We start from the raw sequence: 15945 nt of genomic DNA, 5'->3' as shown, positions 1-15945 counted from the left end.
TACCGCTGTATCTGTTCCACCCTTTCTATTCTGTTCTGTAATAGTCATTGAGAACCCGTTTAATTGCAAAGCAGTGGTGTAGGCTCTATTAACCAAAACAATGCGAATAAGCGGTGTGCCAGTGTTTATGGCAAAGAATGAGCATTTCGGGGCTTGACTTATTATATACATGATAAACATTGTAACGATTAGAGCAAAACTTTTCATTTTTAAAATTATTTTCTTATAGTTGTAACAAAGGAGTCGAGTCTCAGTGCAGGACTTACTTAACAAAATGTGCAACATGATTTTGTTCCTCGGCCCCAAATCTAAAATCCTTCCACTTCCCCCTCCCCCCCGAAACTTGAAATATAGAGTACAATGTTCCTAATTAAAAAAGTAGAGTCTCAGTCTTGCTTGCACAGAACGTCCAAATAGCAAGACAAAGTGTTTTTCTTGCAGTTTAACCAAAGGAAAAAACAAAATAACAATAGATAAAAAAAAAGAATACTTTAAAAAAACAAAGCTTAGCTAAGGGAAGGAACCGCTAAGTACTGCCATTTATCTTAACATTACGCGGTTTATCTCCCTTTCTGCTATATAAAACAAAATTAATTAATTAGTACTAAAAGATTAACCAATTGGTTAATTTTTTGATTGATCCGTGTATTGTTATCGCCTGTGAATAATTTTACAAAATTTCAATTTCATCCGAGAGTGGGAAGTGGGGTGGGGGGGGGAGTGTCTAAGCGTAAGTGGACACAAATTCATATATATATATATATATTTATATACATACATCTCTCATTAAGTAACATTTATTACCCTTATTTTAACATTTAAATAATTAATCACAAACAATTAATTAACTAATTGTTTAATTTTTTCGAATCGATTCATATCTTGTCAGGTTTAATGAATAATTGTGCAAAATTTTAACTTGATCCGAATATGGGAAATAGAAGAAAAAGCATGTTCCAACTTTTTACCTGACAGAGTGAGTTGATATACGCTTTGTAAAAAGGGGGAGGGGCATCGTCACGCCCTCTATTATTCCCCAGGGCAGGCTACAATGTACGTTGGTCAGACAATGATATAAGAAGGGAGACATGAATCTAATATGGCAGACTTGGCTGTAAGTAGGGCAGACTTGAATGTAAGTAGGGCAGACTTGATTAAATAAGGACAGATATGAATGTAATTAGGGAATATATGAATATACTAGAGCAGATGTAAAGGCCTAGTAGTTGGAAACGCTTAAACCCAGATTTCATTCTTGAACCTTGACTCCGTATTGCTCCTAGATGACTCATTGGTGACATCACTCTGTCTCTTTTATTCTTTTATGTGTTTACCACATTTATAAGCGAATGAAATTACACAAGTACAACAAATGACGTCTACGCAGCCTTACAATATGAGAAGCAAAGTTCCAGGATGCACAAAGTTATCACTTGAATGTGAAGCACTCTTCTTAAGCACTATACAATTCTAAGAGTTTTTAACTTTAAAAAAAAAACAACTTTTTAAAGTTATGACTTGTTACTTGGCGTCTTTACAAGTTCAACAACTCACTAGATTTTTTTTTCTTTAAAGGATTTACAATCTTCTGCTGCTGTTTAGGAGAATATATTGTTTCTAGCAGACGACTCATCTCGCAAAGTGTCGACACCTGATTGGAGGCACATGATTTAAAAATACAACTTTCATATCTCTGTGCTCTAAGTCCTCCTTTCAGAGCCACTTTCTTGTGCTCACCAATATCGTTGCCCCAACCACCGCCATCGAAAATGCCCACTTTTGAGTTTCATTCCCCCCCCCCCCACACACACACACATCATCTCATTTCTCCACTTCAGTCCATTTGAACACCAAAACCAGCATGACGTCTGCATGTCGACAAGCAGAAGTCACTCCTTCGGGATTCGGGTAATCCCGTTGAAGTCCAACCTTCTCCCAGCTCTTTGGTAAAGAGTCCAACTACCAGCTTAGGGTTCAACTAAAAGCTTCAACAGTACGTCATCACCTACCCCCTTCCTCAACACTTACACACACACACACACACACAATGTATAAATTTTAAAAAAAAGATGGTACGTTCGTTCTTCTAATTAGTTCTAACAAGAAAAAAAAGCTCCACCTCCTGGCTTATGCGCTGTTACTTTCCCGCCATGGAACATCAAAAGATGCCCGGATGAATGATTGACGTACCTACAGACAGCGTATTTAAAACTGCTATGACGTACTTGTTCGCGACGGCTCGCGATGATAGACAAGGTCCAATCCCTGTAGCAGCACTAATAATCTAGACGTCTAGACAAGTTGTTCTACCATTTGAGATCCTTTTCAAATTTTTGAACCGCACACACATATGCCATCTAATATATGCTAAACTCTAACTATTATTTAAGAAAATATAATTTTCATAAATAAAAAAGTTAACCATGCAGAAAATGATATGAAATTACACACAATCATTTTCACTATTATTGTAATCTCTATAAATTTCTAAAGCCGTGTCTAGCTCCGGTTGCACTAAGATAAACAAAATAGAAAATTAATTATACAAAGGGCAATAATCATGAGTTTAAAAGTCGTCTATATTTATCACACTACTTACATTCTCTATGTCTTTACTATATTTTGAGTTATTTCTCTTATTGAATGATTAGCTGGGATTGAATTTACAGCACACAGGACGACTTGTACATAATCTAACTTAAATCATTGAGAATAGGAAATCTCTAAGCTATCAAGAACATTTGACATTCTTTCATTTTCTAAATCTTTTTGTCATTTTCGGAATGTACAGCTCTAGAAGTGAAAGATATGGTTAGAAGAAGAGAGAGAAGATAGCCACTTTTTTGGGTTCGCTTTATACATCTCCAAATGTATCAAATTGTATGTGTCAAATATTCATGTTGGTAATCTATAATATAAAGCAAAAAGTAAGGTGAATCTAAGTATGTCTCGAATAAAAATCAAAACCTTTGATCAATGTTTAAAAAAACTTAGCATAAATGTTCCTTAGATCATGGCGGAGACCGTGGGGTATGTTTAATGTCCCTTCCACAACCTGGAGGGGGGTGCTTTTTAAAAAAAAATACCTAAATTTATCTCTATTAAAGAACGAAACTTTTTAACAAATTGGGTTAACCCCATTTTCACACTACTTTTACTTTCGTGGCAAAATTTTTTAAAAAAATTTGAAGGGAACATTCTCAATGTTTGACATAGATCTAAATTCATTCCACTATAACAGTAATACCCAAGCTAAGGCCCGAAGGACGCGGGTCACATCCGGCTAGTATACAATAAATGTAATTTCACCGACAAGGAAGAATAGTAAAAGATATAAATAGGGACTCAATATGAAATTGTAAAACTTTGTCATAAAGTTCCTTAGAAAATATCAATAGGATCCAAAATTAGAACAACTAGCAGATAAGCACTTAAAAATTGGAATATAATTCATACAGTCAAACGACCTTAGTGTTTGCAATATTTTGCCGAAGAACCAATTACTAAAAATACACATTTAGCCCCTAATTTTAGAAATCCAAGGCTATATCTAAAGATGCATATTATGGACATTAAAATTGAATACATTTAAACGCATATGAGATCAAACCCTACATTAATCATTAACATTCCTTCCCCCCCCCTTTTTTTTTTTCTTTATATCATCTTGGATAATGGATGTATTGCAGTGGTCTCCTCAGCTGTTATAACGTTATACAGTATCTTTATATTTAATTCTCTTTTTCCCTAATCAGGTCAGACGAGAAGTAAATGGGAAGATCACTCTCTTATTTCTATTTCCCCACGAAAAAAAAACAAGGGGGGGGGAGAACACTTTTTCACAGCTCGCTACGGATGGCTGCGCGCTGGACTGTCAAACCCTGGCCGCTCCCATCCCCCTTCGTCATGCGGGAGGTTTGGACTAAGAAGTAAACTATCTTCAACTCTGAAGGAACATCCGAAACATGTAAAACATTTTACAAACAAACATTTTACAAACACTAAATAGCAGAGCCGGACTTAAGCATTGTGGGGCCCTACTCGAAAAGGATTTCGCGGGGCCAAGTTTTGGTAGGGAAGCGGACAATAAGTGAAATTTAAGACTTTGAATTAGAAAATAAATTCGTCTATGCATTTTATTCATTCTTTACTACGTACAGAATTACTTTACGAGCCTTGCGTGTAGCGAAGTCATACAGAGTATCATGAAAATTTTCTTTCTACATAGATCACCCTCAATAGCAAGAATTACCTAATGTTTCAATCTATCTACGAGAATTGTTGAACTAAAGTAATTCTTCATTAGTTTGAGGCGCGAGAAGCTTCTTTCACCAGATTACACAATTACGGCTAATGCATAATGCCGTTTTTATTTATCGCCCGTAGGATTGGCGTTTTCCATATTGAATGACACCCCTTCATGTCAATTTTTTTCTATATATTTCATGAGATTTGTATGAGTTTTCAAAAATTTTTAAATAATTTCCGGAGATTTCCATGACTTTTAAAAAAATATATTTTGCAATTTGAGGAGATTTCCAGAAACTCCTGGTAAATCAGGCGCCGCGAGAAATCTGTTATAAGTTTTAAAATGGTTTAATTTAATAATTGACACATAGAATTAGCGCGGGTCTTATGAAAATGTGATGTCCTTTGCAGTTGAATAGGTTGCTGTGGCTTTTGGCCGGCCCTGCAAAATAGCGGCGTATGTTACTCCGTGGGTTGACTATGTATATATAACAAGTAATCTGCTCTGTATTCGCCCGTCATTAAATAACAGGGCCAGACAAAAACATTGTGGGGCCCTATGCGAAACGGAATTCGCGGGGCCCAGTTTGGGTAGGGATACGGATTATAACTGAAATTTAAGAGTTTATATTAGAAAATACATTCGTCTTTGCATTGTATTTATCCTTTACTACGTACAGAATTACTTTACGAGCCTTGCGTGTAGTGAAGAAGTCATACTTTATATCATAAAAATTCTATTTCCTACATAGATCACGCTCAATAGCAAGAATTAACAAATGTTTCAATCTATCTACGAGAAATGTTGAACTAAAGTAATTCTTCATTATTTTGAGGCGCGAGAAGCTTCTTTCATCAGATTCCGAAATTACGGGATAATGCGGTTTTTTTTTTTGTCGCGCGTGGGATTGGCATTTTTTTATTAAATGACACTCCCAAAATGACAATTTTATCTATATATTTAAGGAGATTCGTATGAATTTTTAAAGATTTTAATAATTTCCAGATATTTCCAGGACTTTTTCGTATATTTTGCAATTTCAGTAGAATTCCAGGAGCTCCTGGTAAATCTGTTATAAGTTATACAATGGTTTAATTTAATAATTTATGCACTTAAAATAGCGCGGGTCCTATGAAAGTGCGGGGCCCACTGCGGTCGCATAAATGCGGAGCCCACTGCGGTCACTTTATGCCGGCCCTGCAAAATAGCGGCGTATGGTACGCAGCCGGTCGACTAGTAAATTATATATTTTCTGTAATTCCTATTACCAAGACAAAAATACATTTGAAAGATATACCGTGTATCGTGTCGAGTCTAAATGAATACCCCAAATTATATATGTCTGCTAGGAATGTAGATATACACATTTTTTGTCTTCTCGCAACCACGATAGTATCCCTATGGCTTAATTAAATTCAGCTGAGACCTGAAACCTTCTGCTTGAATGAAAACGAGGCTAAAGAATTCACGAAATATAAGCATGCTAGTTAGATTGACTTTAGTCTTTGCCCACCGTAATATATATTTATATTTTACATTTTTTTTTTTTAAGGTTGCACCATTCTTTAAAAGTTGCCCCATTCTTTAGAAGAACAAAACAAAAAAAAAAAAAGGTTGCCCCATTCTTTAGCCAAAAAAAAAAAAACAAACGTACGTTGTTATCTTCTCATGATTTGGTGTGTAATGCGATAATAGAACTCATATTTCTTTAGCCAAGGTCTCTCGCGCTCTGCGTTTCCTTACTGCTAGCCAAGGTCAAGAACGTTGAATCGCAAACGTATTCACTTGGACTAGACTCATTGTATATTTTGTCTCTCTCAAGGTTTTACTTTGTTGTAGTAACCGACATGAGTTCTTAGACCACGGGACATATGCATGGCTATTAGATGTATTATGTTAAGATAGACAAGAAATGTCTGGTTCGGAGGAAGACACAGCGTGGAATTATTTTTTTCTACAAAGCTTATATCAACTCACTTTCTAGTCTGGGGTGAAATCTTTTACACGTCATTTCTCCACTTTACCGCGGTCCGGGGTTTGAATTCTGGTGAAGACTGGGATTTTTAATTCCGGGATCTTGGGATCTTCGAGTGCCTCTGAGTCCGCCCAGCTCTAATGGGTACCTGGCATTAATTGGGGAAAAGTATAGGCGGTTGGTCGTTGTGCTGGCTACATGACACCCTCGTTAACCGTAGGCCACAGAAACAGAAGACCTTTACACCATCTGCCCTATAGACCACAAGGTCTGAAAGGGGAACTTTAACTTTTTTTTCTCCACTTTCTAAATTGAAATTGTGTACAGGTATTCCTTGTCGATAACAATATATGAATCAATGAAAAAAAAAAGAGCTATCAAATTAATCATTTAGTCGCAATAAATTAATGTATTTGTGTATAGAAAATGTACTAAGCTTAGGGGAAATAATCCTTGTGTAGAGAATTAGGTCGTTCGCTAAAAAACAGTATATTTTAGCTTAGCCGGCGTCTATCATGGATGCTCGAGACCTCGACTTTGTATTCAGACTCAACAACTTAAAACATTGTTTTTGATATGGCAGCACGGAAACCTTCTCTTAGGTAACTCCCCCCCCCCTTCCCCATTCTTTTAAAAAATGGCCTACAAAATTGATTGTTTCATAGCGCAGTGAGCAAGCAGTAAATATACAAGTTGTGCTAAACAAAAACAATTAATAAAAATATTTCCAATCGCACAACTTTATTATTGTTAGTTTAGATCTATTATGAATTTAAATCACATGACTGGTGCAAACTAATCGATACAATTACACTCAATTACGATAATCGATACAATTACACCTTTTTTAAAGTATTTCAAAACAAATTTTTAATTATTTTAACTGCATAAAACATAAACCAGTGTTTTCCAAACTTTTTTCATTAAGGGAACACTTCGTACAGTATTTAGCGGAACAGTTTTCTTTTTTTTTTTAAAGAGAGATTATATCACGTGGTAGTCTACTAGTTAATTATTTCAGAAGTTCCTGGATTATCTATTCAGGCCTCGCGGAACACTAGGGTTCCGCGGAACATAGTTTGAAAAACACTGACACTCATATATAGACTGGCCTAGGATACTATTTTGTACTCGTTTATTTTAATATGCTATCTATCATGGTCATGAAGATCACAATGTTCGTTAGTAAAAAAGTTAAAGTTCCCCCTTTCAGGTCCTTGCGATGTATGGGGCAGAGGATGCAAAGGTCATCTGTTTCTTTGGCCAACGGTTAGCGAGCAAGGTTTCATGTGGCCAGCATGAAGACCAACCGACTTTAAGTTCCACAACTAAAGTCAGGTACCCGTTACTAATTGGTGGACTCGTCCTTAAAATCAGGAAATTAAAACCCCCAGTCTTTTCCGAGATTCGAACCCAGATCCCAAGCGCTTTAGCCCTCAGCCAACACGCCCTCCAATGGCCGTTAAGGATTACGTAAATTTTGTTTTTACCTAAAAGAAAACGTGAACTCTTCAGTCTTAAGAAACTATATTGTACTAAATTCTAATGGGGACGAATGTATAGTGAAAAGAAACCGTGAACTCTTCAGTCTTATGAAACTATATTGTACCAAATTCTAATGACAATATCAAACAATGAAATAATATGGCTGACATCTAAACCTTGATTTCATTGGTCTCGAGTAGCTTGATCTAGTCACAATCTTAAAATAATCACCAGAGTAGGCACTCGCGTTCATTGTCACGTGGCGCAAATCGAACGCTTCAAATACTAAAGGATAATTATTGTTTAGGTTCGTTCTATTTATATTGAATCTATAACGTTTATTGGAGTACACATATTATTTAATGCTTATATGTGTGTCTATATTAGTAAAAGTACCCATGCGATTTGTACGGGGAAATGACGCAAAACGTCTGTGTCTACGCCCTGTTTATGGCCGACGGAAAGGGTGTCAAGTGGTTAGCAGGGCGCGTATGTCATTTACCAATGGACCTCATTCACCAATCGTAAACAAACAACATTTAGCCACGTGATAATATTGATAAAACAATGGAAAAAAAACTGTCACGTGACAGGCCGTGTGTATTACGTAAGTTGTATAGAAGAGATAGAGAGCCACGTGGCTAAATGTTGTCTGTTTACGATTTGTGAATGAGGTCCCAAATCCCAGTTTTTACAGAGATTTGAATTCGAGACCCCTCGGTTCGAAGCCAAGCGCTGTACCAACTAAACAACTACGGCCCTTATGGGCTCTATCCTTGATGCTGACTATAAAGACATTCGCGTAATTCTCGTAAACTAGAAAAGATAGTGAAAATCCGACATCATGATATTTTAGACCATTACAAATTCTGATGCAACGGCTACTTTTTCTTTTCTGAAAATGAAAAATGTAATTTTTAAAACAAACTATGAAATAAAAAAGCAATAAATATATTAAACTTAAGTAATAATATTGAATGGTATTCTGAACAAAATCTCACTACTGGCGTTCATCTGTCCTACCAAAGAACTCTGACGACAATGCCGCTCACCTTGAATCATTCACAACCAATCGTCAACCTCTTCCTATGGTCACCAAAGAAACACACACACACATTCTATAGCAAAGGTAAAGGTACGCCTTTCAGACCTGTCAATCCATGTGGGCAGATGATGTAAAGCTCATTTCTTTCTAGGGCCTAAGGAGAATGAGAGTGTTATGTGGTGAGGACAACGACCACAAGTATTTACTTTCCCAACGCATATTAAGGGCTCCCATTATAGTTGGGTGAACTCAGGCGAGTCCAAACATTCAAAGTCCCAGTCTTTACCGAGTTTCAAACTCAAGACCACTCGATACGGAAGCCAACCGCTTTACCACTCGACCATCACAATAACATACAATAATGTAATGTACAATCACTGACAGAAATAATTCTTTCAGGACAATCTGTACACAGTAGTGTGAAAGGTGTACGCACTTGGCTCTACTGATCCCCATTACAAAAGGGTTGGTTTACTGCAAGTGATGCACTGGCCTTTCAGTAGATGTAACATGTGAATGGCTTCAGACCGAGAGCATTCCCGCCACGCAGGGGACGGGGGAAGAGAGTAACGATGGTAAAAAATGTCTTCATTTTAACAACAGCAGCAACAACATGGCCAAGAAAATTGCACACCAATAACAACATGGCCAAGAAAATTGCACACCAATAACAGCATAGCCAAGAAAATTGCACACCAATAACAACATGGTCAAGAAAATTGCACACCAATAACAACATGGCCAAGAAAATTGCACACAAATAACAACATGGTCAAGAAAATTGCACACCAATAACAACATGGCCAAGAAAATTGCTCACCAACAACAACATAGTCAAGAAAATTGCACACCAATAACAACTTAGTCAAGAAAATTGCACACCAATAACAACATGGTCAAGAAAATTGCACACCAATAACAACATAGCCAAGAAAATTGCACACCAATAACAACATGGTCAAGAAAATTGCACACCAATAACAACATGGTCAAGAAAATTGCACACCAATAACAACATGGCCAAGGAAATTGCACACCAATAACAACATGGTCAAGAAAATTGCACACCAATAACAACATAGCCAAGAAAATTGCACACCAATAACAACATAGCCAAGAAAATTGCACACCAATAACAACATAGCCAAGAAAATTGCACACCAATAACAACATGGTCAGGAAAATTGCACACCAATAACAACATGGTCAGGAAAATTGCACACCAATAACAACATAGCCAAGAAAATTGCACACCAATAACAACATAGCCAAGAAAATTGCACACCAATAACAACATGGTCAGGAAAATTGCACACCAATAACAACATGGTCAGGAAAATTGCACACCAATAACAACATAGCCAAGAGAAATTGCACACCAATAACAACATGGTCAGGAAAATTGCACACCAATAACAACATAGCCAAGAGAAATTGCACACCAATAACAACATAGCCAAGAAAATTGCACACCAATAACAACATAGTCAAGAAAATTGCACACCAATAACAACATGGTCAGGAAAATTGCACACCAATAACAACATGGTCAGGAAAATTGCACACCAATAACAACATGGCCAAGAAAATTGCACACCAATAACAACATGGTCAGGAAAATTGCACACCAATAACAACATGGTCAGGAAAATTGCACACCAATAACAACATGGCCAAGGAAATTGCACAACTATAACAACATAGCCGAGAAAATTGCACACCAATAACAACATGGCCAAGAAAATTGCACACCAATAACAACATAGCCAAGGAAATTGCACACCAATAACAACATGGTCAGGAAAATTGCACACCAATAACAACATGGTCAGGAAAATTGCACACCAATAACAACATGGTCAGGAAAATTGCACACCAATAACAACATGGTCAGGGAAATTGCACACCAATAACAACATAGCCAAGAAAATTGCACACCAATAACAACATGGTCAGGAAAATTGCACACCAATAACAACATGGTCAGGAAAATTGCACACCAATAACAACATGGCCAAGAAAATTGCACACCAATAACAACATGGTCAGGAAAATTGCACACCAATAACAACATGGTCAGGAAAATTGCACACCAATAACAACATGGCCAAGGAAATTGCACAACTATAACAACATAGCCGAGAAAATTGCACACCAATAACAACATGGCCAAGAAAATTGCACACCAATAACAACATAGCCAAGGAAATTGCACACCAATAACAACATGGTCAGGAAAATTGCACACCAATAACAACATGGTCAGGAAAATTGCACACCAATAACAACATGGCCAAGAAAATTGCACACCAATAACAACATAGTCAAGAAAATAGCACCTAGCTAAAATTTAAGAGCTAAAAAAGATGCGCATGCACGCGCGCACACACATACACACAATATACATACATACACATACATATATATCTATAGCCTACATTCTAATGAAGACATAGAAATGTAAGTTTTAGGGCCATACTTTATAATATAACTTCAATTATAAGAGAGAGAGAAAGAGAGACAGAAAGCGAGAAAGAAAGAGAGAAATAGAAAAAGAGAGAGAGCGAGAAAAGAAGAGAAAGAGAGAAAAGAATAGAAAGAGAGAAAGTTAGAGTTAGAAAGAGGGTGATAGAAAGAGAGATTAAAAGAGCTAAAGAGATAGAAGGAAGGAAAGAGAAGAGAATAAGTTTGAAAGAAAGAAGAAAGAAAGATAAAGACTGGGAAATATATTTTAATTCTTCTGACAAATTAACGCTATTGCCTCAGAGTCTTAATACAACTGTCATGAGTTCTGGAACATAAGTAGCCTAACTACTAAATGAAAACAAATTAACAACTGAAGAGAAACTATTGGAACACGGGTATTATTCCAAGAGGACAAAAAGTTGTCTATTGTGAACCGAAGCTGACTGACCACGACGCTAAACTGAATTTTCTCAAAGTTTATTTCTATGTGATACTTTCAGCAACGGGGTAACAAAAAAAACCCCAGCAACTGTAATTTGGTTTCCTATTCCATTATTCGAACCAGTCCAAAAGCAAGTAATTACAAACCCGTGGCTTTTATCGCGTATAAATTCATCTCTTAACACCGTAGGCCTCGATAAACACGAGGGGCAGGGTTTCTCCTGCACCGGCCGACCTTTTTACCGGGGGTCTTATCGCAACGTCTTTCAATTGCGATAGGGGTCTCCCAAAAAAAAAAACCAAAGTGATCTAAACCCGGTGAACAGAAACACTGGTTGGGCCAAAGATAAAGCCCACCGCTAACGCCGACTTCGCTTACACTTTGACATCAAACGAGCCAAGAAGATGTCAGAGGCGTGTATAATTTGGTTTTATTTAAAGATAGGTGGTAGCCGATGTGCTAAAATAGTGAGTCAATGTAATGCGAAATTACTGAGAAGGAATATATAGATCCGTGAACAAACCATGTCTCGCTCTGATGTGTTAGATCACTATTGCAGATAGACTTCTGCAAAGAAGGTAAAAAGAAAGAGAGAGAGAGAGTCATGAGGAGGGGGGGGGAGTATTAAGGGTGCCGTGACTAACGGCTCACCCCCAAATCTAATGGAGCAGGGCGAAGGTAATTTGTAGTTCGCGTGTGGTTTGGTTTCGGCTAGTTTTCAAAAGGTAACCAGTTCAGAATCGGAAAGTAATGCGTCATCACTATCGGTCCAAGGTTTTCCTAGTTGACTAGATCTACAGCATAAGTCATCTCTGTCAGTCCAAGGTTTTTCTAGCCTACTTGATCTACAGCAAAGGGCATCTATCTGTCTGTCTATCTATCTATCTATCTATCTATCTATCTATCTATCTATCTATCTATCTATCTATCTATCTATCTATCTATCTATCTATCTATCTATCTATCTGTCTGTCTGCCTATCTATCTATCTATCTATCTATCTAACTATCTATCTATCTATCTATCTATCTATCTATCTATCTATCTATCTATCTATCTATCTATCTATCTATCTATCTGTCTGTCTGCCTATCTATCTATCTATCTATCTATCTATCTATCTATCTATCTATCTATCTATCTATCTATCTTTCTATCTATCTGCGCTCTCTCCCTATTGGTGGGTACAGAAGCAGTAAAGAGTCTGGGCAGACGAGCTAGAAAACGAAACTTCGCTTCTCGGTGTCTACTTTACTTTAACAGGTGTGAGCGTCAAGTGTTCGTTTTAACAGAAAAAAAAAACGTCTCGGGATAAGGTGAACGGGTAGCAGGTCCTCCCCCCCCCTACAACTTCCATCTATTTCTTATAAATTTGAATTTTAAATGTTTGACTATATTCACAAGTTGTGTGATGTGTTATTGCTTTGCATACTTCAATTCTGAGATCAAATTTTTAACAGAGCTAAGTTGATATAGATTGAAAACTAATAAAAAAAAAGTGACTAGGATCTAGCTAATGGATGAAGAACTATATTAATATGCTGGATAGATCCAGATTAACATGTGAAGGAACCTGATAATACTCATTAAGTTAATTACAATTTTTTTTTCAAGGGTAAAAAAAAACAACTAACAAATTGGGGGGGGGGGGGGGGGGAAGAAGAACCTAGAAAAAGGGGAGGAGGTATTAGGCCGACAATTCTTCCAGACTACCTGACCTAAAATAAGATGAAAAAAAAATACTATCCCGCCTTCCACCCTGCTCATAATGATGATTTAGTTTGGGAGATGGCGACAGACCGGCGCGGCGAGTCCAGGTGGAGAGGTGGAGAAGGGGGGCTGGGGCCGGGGGGGAGGGCTTTATGAAACACGGTGATGAAATAAACATTCAATCTGAGTTGGAGATGGTTCAATCTGGGTTTTTTTTTCTTCTCTTCCTTTCTTTTTCTGGGGATAAACAAAAAAAAAACCAAAAAAAAAAAGTCTACGTCTTTAGCGTGTTTACCTTGTGGAACACTAGAAATTAATGGGCAACTGCAGAGACGTCTGCTCGGGGGGATGGAGTCGGTCAAGCCAGGGCGATGTTACTGTGTCAATACATAAGAGTGGTCATAGGACTTCAAGCGGTGGAAACATAAGACACTTATGGATGTGGTCGCTTCCATGTTTACATGGTGGTTCAATGAATCGAACTTGGAATGAGGGTGTCACGTGACCAGCACAACGATCAACCGCCTTTATTTTTAACTACCTAAAGCCAGGGACCTATTAGAGTTGGGTGGACTCATGGGGCGTCCTAAAAAATCCCGGAATTCGAAATCTCAGTTTTCAACGAGATTTGATCCCGGAACCTCTCGATTCGGAAACAGCGCTTTATCACTTAGCCACCAGATTCCCAGTGGTACTCAACCTTTTTTTCGTCTGTTTGGGGGTCCTATCAGTTTCGTCATGGGTTACAAAAAGTCTATGAATTCAATGGAATCGTCTTTTTATGGCAAATGTATCGTTCGGGCTGGATATTAGCGAATGACGAGCCGTATTTAGCCCGCAAATGTAGTTTGGGCTTTACCGTTTTAAACTATGGACTATTTAGGCCTATTTGTTATTAAAACACAGAGCAGAAAGTGTACCCATTAAACTGCCTTAGTTGTAGTTACCATCACGTGACTTCTGTATTCATAAAACCTAAGTAGTGGTCCCAAGTAGTACCGAATTTCCTCCAGCAGTATGGAATACATTACAACTATCAGGAAACAGAAGGCTCCGCGAAGCATGCACGTTTCATGAAGGATGTGATCACGAGCTCTTATCCTGATTGTATTCATCCGCGCGCGTTTGGATCATGACGTAATAAGCTTAATTTCTGAAGGATTGCCTGAAACTATGAATGCAAAGTGTCACCAGACGTCAACTTGCTGGTGAGTTGGTACTTTGATAAAGAAAGAGTTAGAAAACATGCACTCAGGGCCGGTCTTAGGCCACTGCAACCTAGGCGACCGCAGTGGGCCCCGCACTTTCATAGGCCCCGCGCGATAAGAATTCTAGGTGTAAATTATTAAATTTAACTATTTTAACTTATTATTAAAGGGCTCCTGGAATTCTCCTGAAATTATAAAATATAAGAAAAAGTCATGAAAATCTCCTGAAATTATTTAAAATCTTCTGAAAACTCATGCGAATCTTACAACAGACAAAGTTGTCATTTCGGGGTGTCATTCAATATGGAAAACGCTAATCCTACTCGCGATTAAAAAAAATGGCTTTCATTCAATAAGCTGAATTTTAACCAAAACAAGAACTTCAAATACTTAATTTACTTCAATAGTCACTGGCATACAAATATAGATCTAAATCTATCTCGACCTCTTAGAAAAAAACAAAAGCAATATTTTGCTAGTTGATAGCAAATCTAAAAGACAGATCTCAATGTTTATCGGCTTTCTGTTGGAAAACTACTATCTACTGTAGATGGCTCGTAAAGTTAATTTGACAGTGATTTTGTACTTAGTAAAGTATGAAAAAAAATGCTAAGACGAATTTATTTTCTAATACAAAATTTAATTTTCACTTATTATCCTTATCACAACCCAAATTAGGCCCCGCGCAATACTTTTCGCATAGGGCCCCGCAACCTGTAGGACCGGCCCTGCATGCACTATATCATCCATGGGCGTAGCCAGGTGGGGGGAGGGATAAAAAAAACAACCCTGCCGAAACAAATCCTGGCTACGCCCATGACATCATCACATTGTCGCTGTCTCTCGATGTAGTTATGTACATAGGAATAATGAGAACATTTATTTTGCCTTCCTTATATTTAACCTATACGAAGTCTAGGTAGTGATTGTACACTAATAGTATGCATGTCAGTGTTAACCAATAAAATAAACATAATTTCTATAGATGTTATGGGTAGGTTATAACATTTTTTCATTCATTCATTTAAAAAAAAAGAAATAAAAAAAAAAAAGACAGATTATAGAATTCGAATTTACAGTAAAGTTTGTTTATTACATAAATCTGATCACCATTTAGAAGATTACTCAGCAATGCTTTGAAACCTCAATAATCTGTTTTGTTAGAAAAAAATTTTGTATGAGTGATTAACAGGAACATTTTTGCGTTTATTAGCCCAGTTTTAAGTATATATTGTTGGACATAAGAACATTTACAATAGGAATTCATGCTTGTCAGCTGGTCAACGCACCAACAAAAAAATTAGCATTATGTTTCTTGGAATTTTTGGGTTTCTTAGAAACAAAAGACAGTTCCTTTAGAAAGAA

The sequence above is a fragment of the Biomphalaria glabrata genome, chromosome 2, assembly GCF_947242115.1.
Source record: "Biomphalaria glabrata chromosome 2, xgBioGlab47.1, whole genome shotgun sequence".
In the NCBI taxonomy this organism is placed as follows: Eukaryota; Metazoa; Mollusca; class Gastropoda; family Planorbidae; genus Biomphalaria; species Biomphalaria glabrata.
This window is presented reverse-complemented; position numbering follows the sequence as displayed.